The sequence below is a fragment of the Bos grunniens genome, chromosome 19 (assembly GCF_055505025.1).
Source record: "Bos grunniens cultivar Pamir isolate PY7600 chromosome 19, Bosgru_T2T1.0, whole genome shotgun sequence".
NCBI lineage: Eukaryota > Metazoa > Chordata > Mammalia > Artiodactyla > Bovidae > Bos > Bos grunniens.
Window position 1 is genome coordinate 16,470,057 of NC_141183.1, and position 18,188 is coordinate 16,488,244.

Here is an 18,188-nt window from a genome sequence, read left to right on the forward strand (position 1 = left end):
AAAAATAAAAATATCAGCATAATCCAGAATTAAAATGTCTAAAGAAAGTTTGATGAGCAATAAATATAAGGTTCCTGACTTTTACTGTTTTGAAGAGAGCATTAATTAATTGGTAAGAAACAAATCCTTGCCGACAGGAAACAGTATAACAAAACTCTTACTGCAGACCCCGATATACTGGTATAAGGATAGGAGGCAGAAGTCTAAATTCCAGTTCTGTCATTTACTGATTATGGCACAATCATTAGCAAGTCAGTGCTCTATCTGACCTTCAGTTATTTTTGGCCATGCTACACACGGCTTGTGGGATTTCAGTTCCCAAACCAGGGATTGAACCTGTACCCCTGCAGTGGAAGCTTGGAGTCCTAACCACTGGACCATCAGAGAATTCCCTGATCTTCAGTTTACTCATCTGTGGAAAGCTAGGCAGGGAACTCCCTGGTAGTCCAGTGGTTAGGACTCTGAGTTTCCACTGCAGGGGGCACAGGTTCAATCCCTGGCCAAGGAACTAAAATCCTGCATGGCATGGCCAAAAAAAAGGCCAGGCAGACATCACTAATGCCCTTTATGTCCCATCAAGGGCTAGAATTTAAGACAGTAATATTAAGTTTATATAATCAATCGCCCTACCTCCCACACACACAGATTTTAGCTGCTTCAAATTTCCACCTGTCTGACTGGGGAAAGACAGTTGGGAGGTTTCCCACCAAGGCCTGGCAATCTCATCTGTTCACCTTTCAATTCCAAAAATCACAATACTAACCTTTGGTAAAACCCATGTAAAAGACCTAGCTAGGTTACTGTTACTTACATCCCTAAAACACATTATTTTCCAAGGCACACAGCCCATGGCTCAGAATTAAACATCAAACTTTAAATGGACTGTGCCTTCCATTAAAGTATATTAAAGCCAATATAAAACTTGTATCTTGATATCTGTGAAGAGTACCAAAAACTATATCACTTAACAGTTTGTTTTTTCTTCTGATTTACTTTTGAAGTAAAACATAGACTCAAACTTAGCACTATAAAAATTAATCTCACTTACTTGCATTTCCTGAATGGGAAAGAATGGGATGGCCCAGTGGCGTGACCAATAGAAAAATGACTGAGAACAGCTGATACCAACAGTTTAAAATCAGACTGGTATGGGACTGAATCACTGAATCCCTGTATGGAACTAGGCAAATCACTTAAGCACTATGAGCTCTGGTCTTCTCATCTGTGATAAAAAAGGAAAAACCACCCACCTCAGAGATATTGTAAGGATTAAATAAAATAATAGTATATATCAGAAAGGTGTAGAATAGTGCCTGAAATAAAGTTGGCGCTCAATGGGAGTATGGGGAGATACGAATGGACCATCCTTAACACTGAACTTTAACCAACCAAACCAACAAGTTTTAACTACCCTATTACAACAAAATAGTTTGCCCCCACAGAGGCCCAATTATTCAGCAAGTCACAATACTGAAGTTCTAACTAAAAGGCAAAAGGTTTTGAACATGATCTAAATAAAAAATGAAAGTTACGACCAACCTAGATAGCATATTCAAAAGCAGAGACATTATTTTGCCAATATAGGTCCGTCTAGTCAAGACTACGGTTTTTCCAGTGGTCAAGTATGGATCTGAGAGTTGGACTGCGAAGAAAGCTGAGCGCCGAAGAATTGATGCTTTTGAACTGTGGTGTTGGAGAAGACTCTTGAGAGTCCCTTGGACTGCAAGGGGGTCCATGTTCTTTAGTCCTTTGTACCTTAATGAAATGGCAATACAAAACAACTTCTATTACAAGGATCTCTAAGAAATATTCTCACTCTTCTGTTCTTAGGGAACATTTCTGTATTTATACTATTTGATGCTACTGCAAATTGTATTGCTTTTCAAATTTCAATTGCCAGTTATACATTCCAAGTGTAAAGAAACACAATTGATGTGTTGCATAAATTCAACTTGTAGTTAGCTAAACTTAAACTCTAGCCATTTTTAAAAAAATCAGTTACTCAGAACATTCTAATGCATAATCATGTCATCTGTAAGACATCTAAAAATAAACATAATTTTATTTTTCCTTTCCAATCTATAAGCTTATTCCTTTTATTTGCCTTACTGCACCTGGCTAGGACCATGCTGTAAAGAAGTTGTGAATTGACTTGTTCTGGACATTGGGTTGAAAGCACTCAATCTTCCACCATTTAAGTGTGAGATTCAATGTAGGTTTTTAATAGACATCTTTTATCAGATTGACAACGTTCCCTTCTATTCACAGCCAGCTGAGAGCTTTTATCACAAACTAGTGCTAAACTTCTTTCAAGTGCTTTTTATGCACCTATTACAAGATTATTTAGCTTTTTGCCTTTATTTCATTAATATGGTAGCTAACACTGACTTTGAATGTTCAACCTACCTTGCAACTGGGGTTAAGCCCAATTAGTCATGATGTATCATATAGGATAAAACATATAAAGAGCTAGATTCAATTTACTAATATTTTGTTAATGAGTTTTACATATATATTCATAAAGGATACTGAGATATAGTTTTCTTTTTTCGTAACATTTTTACCTGGTTTGGTATCAAGGTAACACTGGTGGCGTGTTTCTAAAATTTGTGAAAATTCGGTTATTATTTCTGCCTTAAATGTTTGATAGAATTCACCAATAAAGTCACATGGGCCTGGACTTCTGTTTGTGGAAATGCTTTTAATTACAAACCCATATTTTTTTTTAATGAATATAGGATTATTCAGGGTTGCTTTCTATTTCATTTATTTCAACTCTTTATTTCTCTCCTACTTAGTTTGTTCTTTTTCTAACTTCTTAAAGGGGAAGCTTGGGTCATTCATTGATTTTAGACATTTCTTTAGCAGTTACATGTTTCCTCCTAATGCACTGCTTTAGCCGCATACCACAAGTTTTGACAGACTGGGTTTCATTTTCAATCAGGTCAAAGATTTTCTAGTTTGCCTTGTGAGTTCTTCTTTAAAGTTTATTTCGAAGTATGTTTCTTAACTTCCAAATACCTGGGAGATTTTCCAGGTATCTTTGTAATTTCACTGTAGTCAGAGTACTCTCTATATAATTTTAATCCTTTTAAATGTGTTGAAATATGTTTTATATCCCAGGACACAGTCTGTTTTGGTAAATCTTCCATGTGCGCTTGCAAAGTATGTGGGTAGAGTGTTCTGTCAATTAGGTACAGTTCATTCACAGTGTTGTCTAAACCTTTTATATCCTTCTTGATTTTTTCTTGCCTGCTTGTTCTATCCATTATTGAGAACACTGCAATTTCCAACTACAACTGTGGATTTGCCCAGTGCTCCTTTCAATTGTCAGTTTTTGCTTCACTCTGTTATTGGACGTGTAACATTTACAATTGCTGAGTTTTCTCAATGAATTGATCCTTTTTTCATTATGAAATGCCCTTTACCCCTTGTCATATTTTCCTTGTTCTGAAGTGTCCTTTGTCTAATACAATATAGGCACTCCAATATTTTTATATTTACTGTTTATACAGTATCTTTTTTCATCTTTTAAATATAAAGATACAGGTTACAAATAAGGTGGGTATCTAACTGGTTAGATCACAGTGATCTAACCTGGCACTCTTAATTGAAGTGCTAGACCATTTATAATACATTTACTTATCATGTATTTGAGTTAAAATGTACTATGTTACTTTTTTTCCTAGCTTTTGTTTCTTTTCTTCTTCCCCATCTTTCTTTAGAACTGTGAAACATATTTGTTTCAAGTATTTCATTTAATCTATTTTATCATTAGCTATTATCTGTTTTGTTATTTTCTTAGTGGTATACATATTTAACTTATCATAGTCAACTTCTAAATAGTCTATGGGAAAAGAATCTAAAACACAGAGGATATATGTATATGTATTAATATAACTGATTCACTTAGCTATACTTCTAAAACTAACACAACATTGAAAATCAACCATACTCCAATAAAAAAAAAAATTTACTGTCAAAGATTTGTTAGTAAAAGCAAATTCCCATTTATAGCAAATATCACTACAAAAAGTTCTGTAAGGACAGCCCATAATAAAAGTTTTGTTCTAAATTTCTATTTCAGAAATAAAGAAAACTTTGAAGAACTAGATAAAATAAGGTATCTACAACACATAATTCTATATAACAAACGGCTCCTCAGGTTTTATTCCAGAATATGTAACGATTTTTTTAAAAAGTTTCCTAATTGAGTGCTACCAACAGACAAGACCTTTAACTCTTGCTCCAGGGTCTAGCATGATATATAGGTTCACCATACTTTCCCCTATATGAAATATTTTAAATAATCCCTAGAAAAATCCTCTTTCAAAACAAGCCACCAAATAACAATATAGTATCAAAAAAAAAGATTTTACATAATATCACCAACTGTCTCTAAATTAAACCTTTTAACTTTCTAATTCATATGGAGACTTCCTGTTTTTTTCTCCAGAACATACAGAATTGTGACTTTCAATAATATGTATACTATAATTGCAAATTAACTCCATTATCCCATGATATGAAAGCTCTAAGGAATCTGTTATGGTGAGCATTTACTTGTAACAAAACTTGTGGCAGAACTTAATACTGGTCCTCAACAAAATCTCTGAATGTGTACTGTTAACACAGAGAACTCAAAAGACCCTTGGAAGCTATCTGATATAGAGTAGAGATCTGTTTCTTAGTTAAGTCCCAAAAATAATAATGGGGTCCTGAACTATTGTTCACCTATACAGCCGATTTAAAATGTCAAATTGACTGGACTTTAGTTAAAATTTCATCAACTAAGTATAGATGAAAAGATTAATTCTATGTAGTAAAACTGACCTCATACTGTTCTAAAGCTCTAATTAACAAAATTGGGGAAATAAGGTATTGCTTAATAAATTCAGTTTAATAGAAAACAGGTTTTTTAAAACATGGCCTCCCAGGGAGTGAAACGAAAAATAATAAAAGATTGGGAATTGGATTTAGACCATTCTCCTGCACAGTAACTTTCCATACAACATCTCTAATGATTACTTACATGCTTCTACTCAAATATTTCCATAAAAGAGAAATATCATACAAAGCAACATGTTCTAATTTGAAACAACTAACTGCCAGATAATGCTTTTTAACCCTATTTTGAATCACTGAACTTTTAAAGAATGCAGCAAAAAATGTGGACCTGTCTTCTAGGGAAAAGACACAGCCATAAACACATATAAACAAATTTTTACCTATTATTTTACAAGGTTCAAGAACCCTAGCATCTGTCCACATACTCCTTTAAATAACTCCCTTAACATACTTAACTACGGGGAACAAATGTTTTCATTCACTGATGGAGAAATATAGTTATATTCCTATTCTCTATGGAGAGGACTGTGGCTGTAACTACAAAAATTACACATGTTCATATCCTTTGACCCAGTAATTCTACTTCTAGGGGCTTATCCAGTAAACATGTGTGAAATGACATTCTGTACAAGGCTATTCACTGAAGCATTGTTTATGTCAGTAAAACACTTTTTCATCTAAGTGTCCATAGACAAGAAAAGGGTTAAATTATGGTTCAGCTGTACAATGGAATATTAAACAGCCTTGAAAAAAGAGAAGGAAGTTCTATATGTACTAAAACAATTTCTAAAATATTTTAAACACAAAAAGGAAAATACACAATAATATATATAACGTACTCTTTGTATTTTTTTTTAAAGGAGTGGGTGAATATACATACATATTTGCACATGCACACACATGCATAATATATCATCATGTATGATATATACACACACATAAATAAAATACAATAAACTGCTAATAGTTGTCTCCAGGGAAGAAAACCAAACGGATATAGGAAAAGCACAGCAGGGACTTCCCTGGTGGTCCAGTGGTTAAGACTCCACGCTTCTACTGCAGGGGGCACAGGTTCCATCCCTGGTCGGGGAACTAAGATCACCCATGCTGCAGGGTGTGACCAGAAAAAAAAGGAAAAGGGTAGCAGAGATGTTTCACTGTGTATCTTTAAAATCTTTTGAATATTGTACTATGTAAATATATCACCTAATCAAAATTAATTCTTAAAAACCAACTCTGCCTTAGATCCTAAGCAGTTTTGCTAAGCTTTAAAACCAAGCTATTCTATACTATCATTCTGCAACTTATTCATAATATTTTATCAGAATTTTTCTGAGGTGTTTAGCTACAGTGATCCTACTGCAAAACAAAAACTTTCGTCCTTCCACACACAATCTGACCTCTGAGCAAATTATTTTCTAAGCTCTCTTCTTTTAGGCTCATAATGCCTTCATATCACCATATTGTTTTTAATGGAGGGAGTAAATATACATACGTGCTTGTGCCCCTTCTTTTAGGCTCATAACACCTTCACGTCTCTATATCCACCATCAGCTGTGTGCCATAGACATACGGGTCCATTCCTGCCTTATTATATAAGTGCCCCAAGTGTATGTAGTACATCTGGTTGATTTTTTTTTTTAATCCTCCATAACATCTACACACAGTACAGACTTACTAAGGGTCAGCTGAACTCAAAACAAACAAACAGTAAATAAATAAAGAGTCAGCAGAACTCAACTGCTGAAAAATGGGGGCACTAAAATTTCAATATAGCTATCATGTCCCTTTCCCTTCACCTCATCCAGATTATCACACAGCAGGTCAAACAGCTTTTCAGAAGTTGATGGAATACTTTGTGCCTTGATTCGATAATGGAACTTGGACAAGTGAGTTTTGGTTTAATGCTAGTGGTTTCTGCCAAATTTGGACATTAAATCTGCCTGCTAAAGTTATGGCTCAGAGGTTAAAGCGTCTGCCTGAAATGCGGGAGACCTGGGTTCAATCCCTGGGTTGGGAAGATCCCCTGGAGAAGGAAATGGCAACCCACTCCAGTACTCTTGCCTGGAGAATCCCATGGAGGGAGGAGCCTGGTAGGCTACAGTCCATGGGGTCGCAAAGAGTCGGACACGACTGAATGGGTGTACAATAAAAGTTAATTAATATAACAAAACATCCCGAACTAGAGGCATCTTCATCTGAGATTAGCTGGGCTTTCAGATTATATTTTAATTTCACAATTAATCCTTAGTATTCCTCTGGAGACAGACAAAACAGGAATTAAATCAACACCAACTCTGGCAACAGTCTATGCAATGAAAGTCACATGTTTACTTTTTTTTTTTTAACAGAATTTAAATCAATTTTATTTAATTTATGTATATATCTTATTTTTAATTAATTTAAATTTAAAATGAATTAAAATTTCTTATAAATGAATATTATATGTCATAGTAATATTTGCATTGTTTTGACCACTAAACCAAAAAGGGAACCATTTCCCGGAATTAATGCTTATTTCAAATACATCAGGTGATGTATCAGGCTCCACTTTCCCCTCTCTGGAGACATAAATCCTCTCAGGTGTTGTGATCCTCTACAACACTCTGGGCTGTTGGCTCCCTAGGCCTTGTCCTGAAAATTTTCTTGACTTTTTTTCTTTGTTGGATCATCTGCTTCCTTAATATGCTGGCTTTCTCTGTTATGATTTTCTGTCTGGTGTTTATGGACTGTATCTTCTAGAAGCTTCTTGAGAAAGGACGCATGAAGGGAAATAGTTGATACTATGTATCAGCCTGGGTCTAGTCAGGAGACTGAAACCACATCTGGGGTACTCCCTTCCCAAAGGCTGAGATTCCGACATACTGGAGAGACTATGGCTTGGCTGCTGGTGGCAGAGAAGTTCACCGGGTGCCCTGGGCTGCAGTTGGTGTCCACTGGCATGCTGAGAAAGCTTGCTTTACAGCAAATGATAGTGGGTCTTCTGTGTGCTCCTGGAGGCTTCGTCATCAACTGAACACAATACAAGCTGGGAACAAGAGGAGCCCCTTCATTTGCTACCTTGCAATATCTCTCCAAGTCACGTCTGACTCTTTGTGACCCCATGGACTGTAGCCTGCCAGACCCCTCTGTCCGTGGGATTTTCAGGCAAGAATACTGGAGTGGGTTCCCATTTCCTTCTCCATGAAAGTCACATATTTACTCTTTATAAAAGCAAAGTTATCAGTCACACAGGTCACAACTATTAGAACAGACACCATCACCTTGTTATCTTTATATAAGCAACATTAACAGTCTTCATCAGACAAAACTGGTTAAAATGGGCTTCCCAAGTGGCTCAGTGGTAAAGAATCCATCTGCCAATGCAGTAGCCGCACAAGACATAGGTTCGATCCCTGGGTTGGGAAGATTCCCTGGAAGAGGAAATGGCAACTCACTCCAGTATTTTTTGTTGGGATAATCCCATGGACAGAGGAGTCTGATGGGCTATGTCCATGGTGTCGCAGAGTCAGACATGACTGAGTGACTGAGCATGCATACGCTGTTAAATTCTAATACAGCAGGTGGTTCAGTGGCTAAGACTCTGTGCTCCCAATACAGAGGGTCTGGCTTCAACCCCTGGTCAGGGAACTAGATCCCACATGCCACATCTAAAAGTTCGCATACTGCAACTAAGATCTGGGGCAGACTTATAAATAAATATTTAAATAAATAAAGTTATCTGTTTTTAAAAAATTCGAGTACAGCAAATCTGGATAGCCCCTTGCTGTTATCATTTTAAAATTAAACTATGGTTTGGTTAAAATAAAAAGCTATCCTATGTAACTCACCAAGTTACTTAGTTCTTCAACTTCCTGGGCCAATAATACTATTTGCAAAAAATAACTGCAATTTGAGTATTATTACCAGTCCCTCTGTAGAAGCTAACAAAATTTTTAAGACTTCTAAGGCTTTTGCTAAGGGTAGACTAAAAGAAAAACAATCACAATTTTCTGACTGTACTTTGTCAACAATATAGGATGAGAGGAGGTCAAGCTTCAACAAAGAGTTGAATTAAGATGCAATCATTCCCCTTCCATACATACACTCAAAATAACTGAAAGTGGGAACTCAAACAGCATTTGTACACCCATGTTCACAGCAGCATTATTCACAGTAGCCAAAAGCTAGAAGCGACCAAAGTGACTAATGACAGACACATGGATGAATAAAATATGGTACGTGTAATACTACTCAGCCTTAAAAAGGAAGGAAATTCTGATGCTACAACATGGATGAATCTTAAGGAATATTATGCTAAATGAACTAAGCCAGTTACAAAACAGACAAATATTGTATGAGTCCACTTATATGAGATTTCTAGAGCAGTCAAATTCATGTAAACAGAAAGTAGAATGATTGTTGCCAGGGACTAAGGGAAGATGTAAATGTGCAGTTATGGTTTAATGAGTATAGTTTCATTTTTGCAAGATGAAGAAGTTCTTGAGAGGGATCACAATGATGACTGCAAAACAAAGTGAATGTACTATACACTCAAAAATGGTTAGAATAGTAAATTTTTTTATGTATATATTTACTACTCCCTTCAGGATCACAGCCTTGTCATGGCAAAGGGGCTTGCATAACTCAATGAAGCTATGAGCCATGTCATACAGGGCCACCCAAGACAGATGGGTCATAGTGAAGCGTTCTGACAAAATGTGGTCCACTGGAGAAGGAAATATCAACCCACTCCAGTATTCTTTCCTGGAGAACTCCATGAACAGTATGAAAAGGCAAAAAAATATGACACTGGAAGATGAGCCCTCCAGGTCAGAAGGTGTCCAGTAGGCTACTGGGGAAGAGTGGAGGGCAATTACCAATAGCTCCAGAAAGAATGAAGTGGCTGGGACATAGTGGAAATGACGCTCAGTTGTGGATGTGTCTGGTGCTGTAAGTAAAGTCCAATGCTGTATAGAACAATATTGCACAGGAACCTGGAATGTTAGGTCCATGAATCAAGGTAAACTGGATGTGGTCAAGCAGGAGATGGCAAGACTGAATATCAACAGCTTAGGAATCAGGGAACTAAAATGGACAGGAATGGGTAAATTTAATTCATATGGCCACTATACCTACTACACGGGCAAGAATCCCTTAGATGAAATGGGATAGCCCTCATAGGCAAGAGAAGAGTCTGAAATATAGCATATTTGGGTGCAACCTCAAAAACAAGAGAATGATCTCAGTTCATTTCCAAGGCAAATCATTCAACATCAAAGCAATCCGAGTCTATGCCCCAACTACTGATGCCAAATAAATTGAAGCTGACCAGTTCTAGTAAGACCTACCACAGCTTTTAGAACCACTCTGATGTCAGAAAGTGAAGAGGAACTAAACAGCCTCTTGGAAACGAAGATCATGGCATCCGGTCCCATCACTTCATGGCAAATATTAACAGAAAGGGAAAAAGTGGAAGCAGTGACAGATTTTATTTTCTTGGGCTCCAAAATCACTGCAGATGGTGATTGCAGCCATGAAATTAAAACACTTGCTTCTTGGAAGGAAAGCTATGACAAAACTAGACAGCATATTAAAAAGCAGAAATATCACTTTGCTGATAAAGATTCATATAGTCAAAGCTATGGTTTTTCCAGTAGTTGTGTACAAATGTGAAGAGCTGGACCATAAAGAAGGCCGAGCACCAAAGAACTGATGCTTTCAAACTGGTACTGTGGAAGACTTTTGAGAGTCCCTTGGATTAAAAGGAGATCAAACCAGTCAATCCTAAAGGAAATCAACCCTGAAAACTCATTGGAAGGACTGATGCTGAAGCTCCAATACTTTGGCCACCTGATACTAAGAGCCGACTCACTGGAAAAGACCCTAATGCTAGGAATGACTGAAGGCAAAAGGAGAAGGGGGCAGCAGAGGATGAGATGGTTAGACAGCATCAGCAACTCAATGGACAGGAATTGGAGCAAATTCCAGGAAACACTGGAGGACAGAGGAGCCTGGTGTGCTGCAGCAGTCCACGGGGTGGCAAAGAGGTGGACATGACTTAGCAACTCGACAAAAAGAACTCATTTACTACAATTTTAATGAGGGTGAAGTTCAGTAAAGGAAACCACAAAGCCCAGGACCTGCCCAATGAGATGATTCTGGGAAATTTTACCTTCTACTTTAAACAAGTAGCACAGCACTATCCTTTGAGGATAAGAGCCACCTAAAAATAAACCAACCCTCAACAAAACTCAATGGATAGAAGCATGCAGATTAGACAAATTTAAAGAGAAAATAAATAAGGGGAAGGTATAAGAAGAAATAAAAAAGTGGATGGAAATTTCAGAATGAACCTACTCAGTATTCAGCCCCGGGAAATAAAAGACCAGCAATACAGAAGACAAGGTAAAAGGCAGAGAAAATAAAGTAAGAAAGTCTAACATATGTTTAAATAGAGTGCAAGAAGAAGACAGAGAGTAAGGCAGAGGCAATATATGCAAAGACAATGGCTGAGAATTCGAAAACTGATGAAAACCAGCAACCCACAGATTTAAGACATCCAATAAATTCCAAGCAGAATAAATCAAAATATTTCAACCACTCACAGAAATATGCATACAGATGTTTATAGCAGCTTTATCCGTAATGCTAAAACTTGGAAGCAACAAAGACATCCTTTAGTAGGTGAACAGACAAATAAGATGTGGCACAGGGACCTCCCTGGTGGTCCAGCGGTTAAGAATCTATCTTGCAATGCAGGCATGCAGAGTCGATCCCTGGTTAGGGAACCAAGATCCCACGTGCCTCAGAGCAACTAAGCCTGAGCGCCACAACCACTGAGTCTGTGCGCTGCGATGAAAGATCCACATCCTCAAGGACGATCGATCCTGCCAAAATTCAGACCTGACAGAGACATACAAGCAAATAAGTCTTTAAACTAGGGGCGCGCTGCAGTACACGGGGTCGCAAAGAGCTGGATACGACTCAGCGACTGAGCAACAACAGCAGCCAGACAGTGAAATACTACTCAGGGCTTTAGGGAAAAAAAGAGCTTACACACCATGAAAAGACACAGAGAAAACTCAAATGAATATTACTAAGTGAAAGAAGCCAATCTGAAAAGGCTACATATTGTATGATTCCAACTATTTCAACTATATGACATTCCAGGAAAGAGAAAACTATGGGGACAGTAAAAAGCTCAGTAGTGGGCTAGGGGAGGAGGCAGGGATGAACAGTTGGAGCATAGAGGATTTTACGCCAGTAAAACTTTGTATGATACTATAATAAATACATATCATTATATACTTGACTAAATCCGTAGAATATACACCACCAAGAGTGAACCCTAATGTATGCTATGGGCTTTGGATGGTAACGTATTGTCAATGCAGGTTCATCACCTCTCAAAATGTGCAGAGGCAGGAGTATCTGGGAAGTCTCCATACCTTCCACTCCATTATGTTGTGAGACTAAAACCGCTCCAAAAACGAAAATCTACTTACTTTATGTGTACGTTCATGTTCCTCCAAAATATTCAGGTGTAAATAATCCAACCTAGACATATCTCTCGTCTCTACACTGTAGTGCAGACTATCAAAGACAAAGAGAAAATCTCGAAAACAGGCAAAAAAAAAGATTACATGCAACAGCATGGCAGTGATAATAAAAGTAAAATGAGATCAAGGAAATCAGTGGACAACAGTAAACCATGTACTAAAAGAACATAGCAGGCCAACCTAGAATCCTAAACCCAGCAAAATACCACCATTCAAGAACAAAACTCCAAATAGACATTTTAAAGCAGACACAATGGGAAGACAATTACTGGCAGACCCACACTAGACAAATTCCAAAGGATGTATTTCAGCAAAAGAAAGAGTATTCCAGATGGAAGGTCAGAGATGTGAAAAGGAACGAACAACAAAGAAAATGGTAAACACAACACAGGTAAACATGTAGGTGAGGCTAAATGAATGTAACTAGAAAACAGACCCAATAAAATCTGTGTTCTTAAAAACGCACATATACAAATGGTTAACACGTGACTCTTTCATTTATCAAAACCCACAGAACTATACAACACAAAGAGTAAATCCTAATGTTAAACTAAGGACTTTCCTTAATAATAAAGGTATCAATACTCATTGATCAACTGTAACAAGTCTACCACATTAATGTAACACGTTAATAATGGGGAAACTGGAGAGATGGGATAGTAGTATATGACAACTCTGTACTAACTGCTCAATTTTCTGTAAAATAAAGTCTACTAATTAAATATACATACATGTACAATTAAATATAGAACAGCAGCATGTGAAGTGGGAGAGGAATAATGAAGTTAAAGGTTCAAGGCCCTTATATTGACAAAAAGGAGGGCAGAGGTATTGATTAACATCAATCCTTGATATAAAGAATCCATACTGTAATTTCTGTGGTAATAAAACAGTACATAACTTTCAAACTAGAAAAGAGGAAAAATGGAATGCTTAAAAACAAATAGCTGGCAAAATTTTGAGGGTGGGGGAAATAGAATGAGAATTTTATCTTTTATTATAGATAATAAATGAAAAAAATTTCAGTGGAAAGTAGAAGAATCATAAGAGAGATTTTGAAAGAAACCTAAGAAAAATTTAAAGCCCAAATACTTCCCCAGTGGCTCAGCAGTAAAGAATCTGCTTGCAATGTAGGAGACTTGCAGGAGATACGAGTTCGATCCCTAACTCAAGAAGATACCCTGCAGTAGGAAATGGCAACTCACTCCAGTATTCTTGCGTGGAAAATCCCACGGACAGAGGAGCCTTGTGGGCTACATACAACCATGAGGTTGCAAAAAGTTGGACATGACTGAGTGACGAAACAACAATACAAATATGTCATTACATTAAATGCAATTTCAGCCTAGAGTTTGGAAACTACATTAAAACAAGAAACATGCCTATTTGGATGACCACTGTTTTTAATTCAACTCTTTCCCAATTCGACAAGGATTTATTCAGTATATACAATGTGCTGAGCATTTGAACAGTCAGAAATAAAGGCAACATCCATGTTCTCAAGGAGACTAACAGGGAGAACAAATGTGTTACAATAAAGACAGGTCATCAGGTGCTAATAAGATAATACAACTAGATTGGTGAGGCGATCCAGAAAAGCTATACAGAAGGGATATCTGAATTATGCCTTGAAGAGTAAACTGAAAGTTCATGTGACAAATGAAAAGGAGCAGTGGAGGAGACAGCAGTACAGTCAGGAGGCCAGCCATGGTTTGAGCCAGCAGCACACAGCAGTGGGCGAGTAGACAGCAATCCAGGAAGCTAAAAAGTCAGGAGTTTTAACTCCACCCAGTAGACAATGTGAAGCCTTTAAAGTAAGGGAGTAAAACAACACTACTGGTATTTTTAGAAATATAACTGGTAGCAGTTTACAAAAAGATGAATGAGGTGGGAGATACTAACTGTTACAGTTATGAATGAGGAAGGTCTGGATTAAGGCAGTAGCAGTGGGGCAGACAAATGCTAGAGGAAGAAGAGAAATGAGCTGATACTTGACTATGTATGAAATGAGGGTAGAATTAAATAAATTTTAAAGTACAGACGGTCCCTGCCTTACAATCGTTCCATTTAACGATTTTTCAACTTTATGATGGTGCAAAAATGATACACATGCAGTGGGAACTACACTTCAAATCTTGAATGTTGATCTTTTCTGGGCTAGTCACATGTGACACAATCCTCTCTCACGCTGCCCAGTGGTGAGGGCAGCACAGCTACCAGTCAGCCATGCCATCCTGAGGGTAAGAGAACCAATACACTCTCAACCGCTCAGTACCCAATCATTCTGCTTTTCACTTTCGGAACAAAAGTCAACAAATGACATGAGATATTCAACACTATTATAAAACAGGCTCTGTGTTGGATGAGTTTGCCCAACCCTAGGTTAACGTAAGTGTTCTGAGCGTGTTTAAGGTAGGCTAGGCTAAGCTATGCTAGGTTAGGTATGTTAAATGTATTTTCAACTTCTGATATTTTCAACTTACAATGGGTTTATCAGGACATAAATAGAGGAAGATTTGTAAATGAAAAGAAGAGAACATAAAGGCAAACAAACATAACACTAAATATGAGAAGAGTCACTCCTAAAACTGGTCTACGTGTAGACTGTTTTTCAGCATTTATGCTTACTGACCATCTAACTATGTACTAAATGTAAACACCTACACATATTTTTCAAAACTTCCTGCACTGGCATGTGAAAGAGCTAACACGAGGCATCCATGACTGACAGCTTCTAGTTGATACACTTTACTACATGACAGGAGAAAGGCATCAGCTGGTTCAAGATCTTCTCAGAAGTCAGATGTGATCATCTGACTCACATCACATTCACAAATTTATAAAAGATAGGAAATGAGTTTCTTATTGTGCCAAAAGAGGGAGTCCCACTTTCCATGGTTCTCATTTTGCTCTTCTTTTCAACACCATCAACACACTTTCTATTCAATACAACTGAAACCAAGGACATTAATCAAAAAAGTAAGTTATAGTGAGGAATCTTAAAAAAAATACAAACATTTTCTTTGAACTTAAAGTATAGAAATGCTTATTCTGTTGCCAATATTTTGATATAGGCCTGCTGAGTTACAGATCTACTGACTGTAGTTTCACACTGTCTTACACAAACCACACCCATAATGCATCATCTACTATTTCCAGTTTCGATTTCTTTAAAAGTGAAGCAAGAACTTAAAAGATACTTGCCATGTATCTAAATGAAAAATTCTTCCAGGTTAAAAAAAATTCTCTTAATAAATTTTTATAGTTATCTCCTTATTGCTTCATTTTATATCCAGTCTTTCCAAGGTAGATAAATTAGTTTTCACAGAATCAACAATTCTTTGATTTTATGTCAATGGTTATCACAAGTTTGTACTGAGCCATATAATTATAACACAAGTGCAAGTTGTCATAAAGTGGTCCTTGGTGAGTCTATAAATCAACTGGTGGGAGCAATGAATGCACTGGGCATCAGTTAGCATGTCTCATAAAAAGAGAAGGAATGTTTATTAAGACTAGTATCCCTGTTATGAAAGATCTAAATTCACTTATTGCTTTTTTTGTACTTAGGACAGTATCTGGCACACAGAAAATACTATGGAAGTATTTGTTACTATATTAGCATTAAAAGTCAACTAGGTACAGATAAATAGTACACACAAGGGCAGAATTCCACCTCCTTTACAGTCTCCAGAATCACAGAGATGAGACTACCTGTATTTAAGTAGTCAAAAGGGGAGAGAGTAGGGAATATAAACTGCTAAGTTCTCATTGAAAACATATGAATACAAGGTAGTCAGTTTCACATTACTGGATTATCTAGCACTTTAAGGAAGAGATCTTAAAAAAAGAGCAGTGTTCACATGCCAAGTCAATAAGACATGAAGCAGTAGGTTCATAGCCCAATTAACCTATCATCTCAAAAATGCTAAGAGAATGGTTACAGGTCGTCCTAAAAAGTGGCAGCTAGAGTAGAGGAGGAAAGTCAATTACAGCTCCACAGTGCACGTCAGGTTCCTTCCCTCTATTACCCACTCACTGATGACAGAAAACATCAGTCTCTTAAACAAAATCACATGGCACATCCCAAAGTGCATAACAAATGCTTCTGTTTTACCAGTTATTATAAATTAAATATTAAATATAAAATTAATGTGCATAAATGCAATGTGAAAGAAAAATTTTAATTTGTAAATAACCTAAATATAAGCAAAGAGCAACTTAAATACTGCAAGCAATAAATGTGGCGGCATGGCCGTTTTCTCCTAGCCTAAGTTTCGTATCTAATTTGCAGGTGCAAAACCCTCAAGGCAACAGACAGAAGATCTACAATCACCAGGAAGTTCAAAGACTGCGGCTCCTTAAAACATCCTGTCCACTAGGAAAGAATCCACAGTGGCACCGACTTTCTTCCTTCTATGGACATCAAAAAGTACTGAAAATGTTATGAATAGTTAGGAGAAACTCGAGAGACAGCCACGCGGCTGCAGCAGCCCCACTAGATGGCACTGTCACAGGAAAGCCACTCTGCTCTCCCACTTACAAGGGCTGAAAGCACTCATGATCTCTGCAAAACTGAAAGCTGTCATCAACACAGCGACATCCTCACTGAGAAATGATGACCCATAATGAGGAGTTCCAGGCTTGAAGGAAGCGTCTATCCAAAAGCACCTTTCTTCCCAGGGCCAGGGCCCCCGCCCGCTCCTATTTCAAATAAGCGGTCTGAGAGAAACAACGGCTTGCATGCTTAAGAAGTCCTACAAAATGGAGATTTTCTTTTTTCTCTTCCTAACTACACAAAACTAGAGGATAATTACTTGCTTTTTTTCCCCCCAAGTTTCTTTGCTATGGGTAAAAACTCTCCTAGTGGTCCAAGAATAACAGATTTATTGTAATCAATATACTTATCATGACTGGAAACTTCAAAATAACACAATTAATGATACAAAAACATCTGGATAAAAATGAACTTCTTTCTATATATTAAAGCAGAACTCCTATTAAACAGATTAAGTTTTTTACATCTCAGTTACATGATTTTAGCTGGGCCTGGGCAGCAGAATTCACAATGTTACTCATTCCCATAACTTATGCTCTACCCCATGGAAAGTATGCTTGGATACAGCTACCAGGAACCTAAAACCAGAAGGAAAGAAAAGCATTCTAACAAAGCCCAATTAGTTTAAAGTGTATACAATTTGAATACAAACTTACTCTTACACAGTGGGTGAGCATTTGAACAGACAGATTTGGATACAAGATTTTTACTGAATTACCAGCAAAAGTCATTATTAGGCAATCAACTGAATCAGAGATCAATTTAACACTCAAATATACTACTCAAGTACAGTTGAAGCTACTTCACCTAGATCAGAGAATTTAGACATGTAACTAAACATGTAACAACAGCCAGGAGCACAGCTGCTCTAAAGTGCCACAAAAGTCAGTTACTTAATTAGAGAGGCCAAGAAACCAAGAATTTTAAAATGTGTAACATATCCTGTGTTTCTATAGTGCCTTACCACAGATCTAACACAGCTCCCATCCCAGTTATCCTCTATCTATACCACACTCCCCTCTACAGTAAGGGCTTGGAAGCACTGTATTGAGGTGTCCTCCCTAACATCCTGCACAATGCCTAGGAGGCAGCAGATATTCAATGTCTATTGAATGAACAAAGACTATCAAGTTATTCCAGCCCACCAAAATTACGACACTCATCAAAGCAGTTTTTCTAACTAAACTTTGACAAACACCTTCTCCTTTAAGAAGCAACTGACCAAAGCATGAGACTAAGAT

General features: G+C 37.2%; 1 protein-coding gene across 33 annotated transcripts in view; it reads right to left on the reverse strand.

The window, feature by feature from the left end:
* Positions 1-18,188, reverse strand: part of TLK2 (tousled like kinase 2) — a 131,848-nt gene that overhangs the window by 102,872 nt on the left and 10,788 nt on the right. The gene's annotated exons all lie outside the window — the stretch shown is intronic.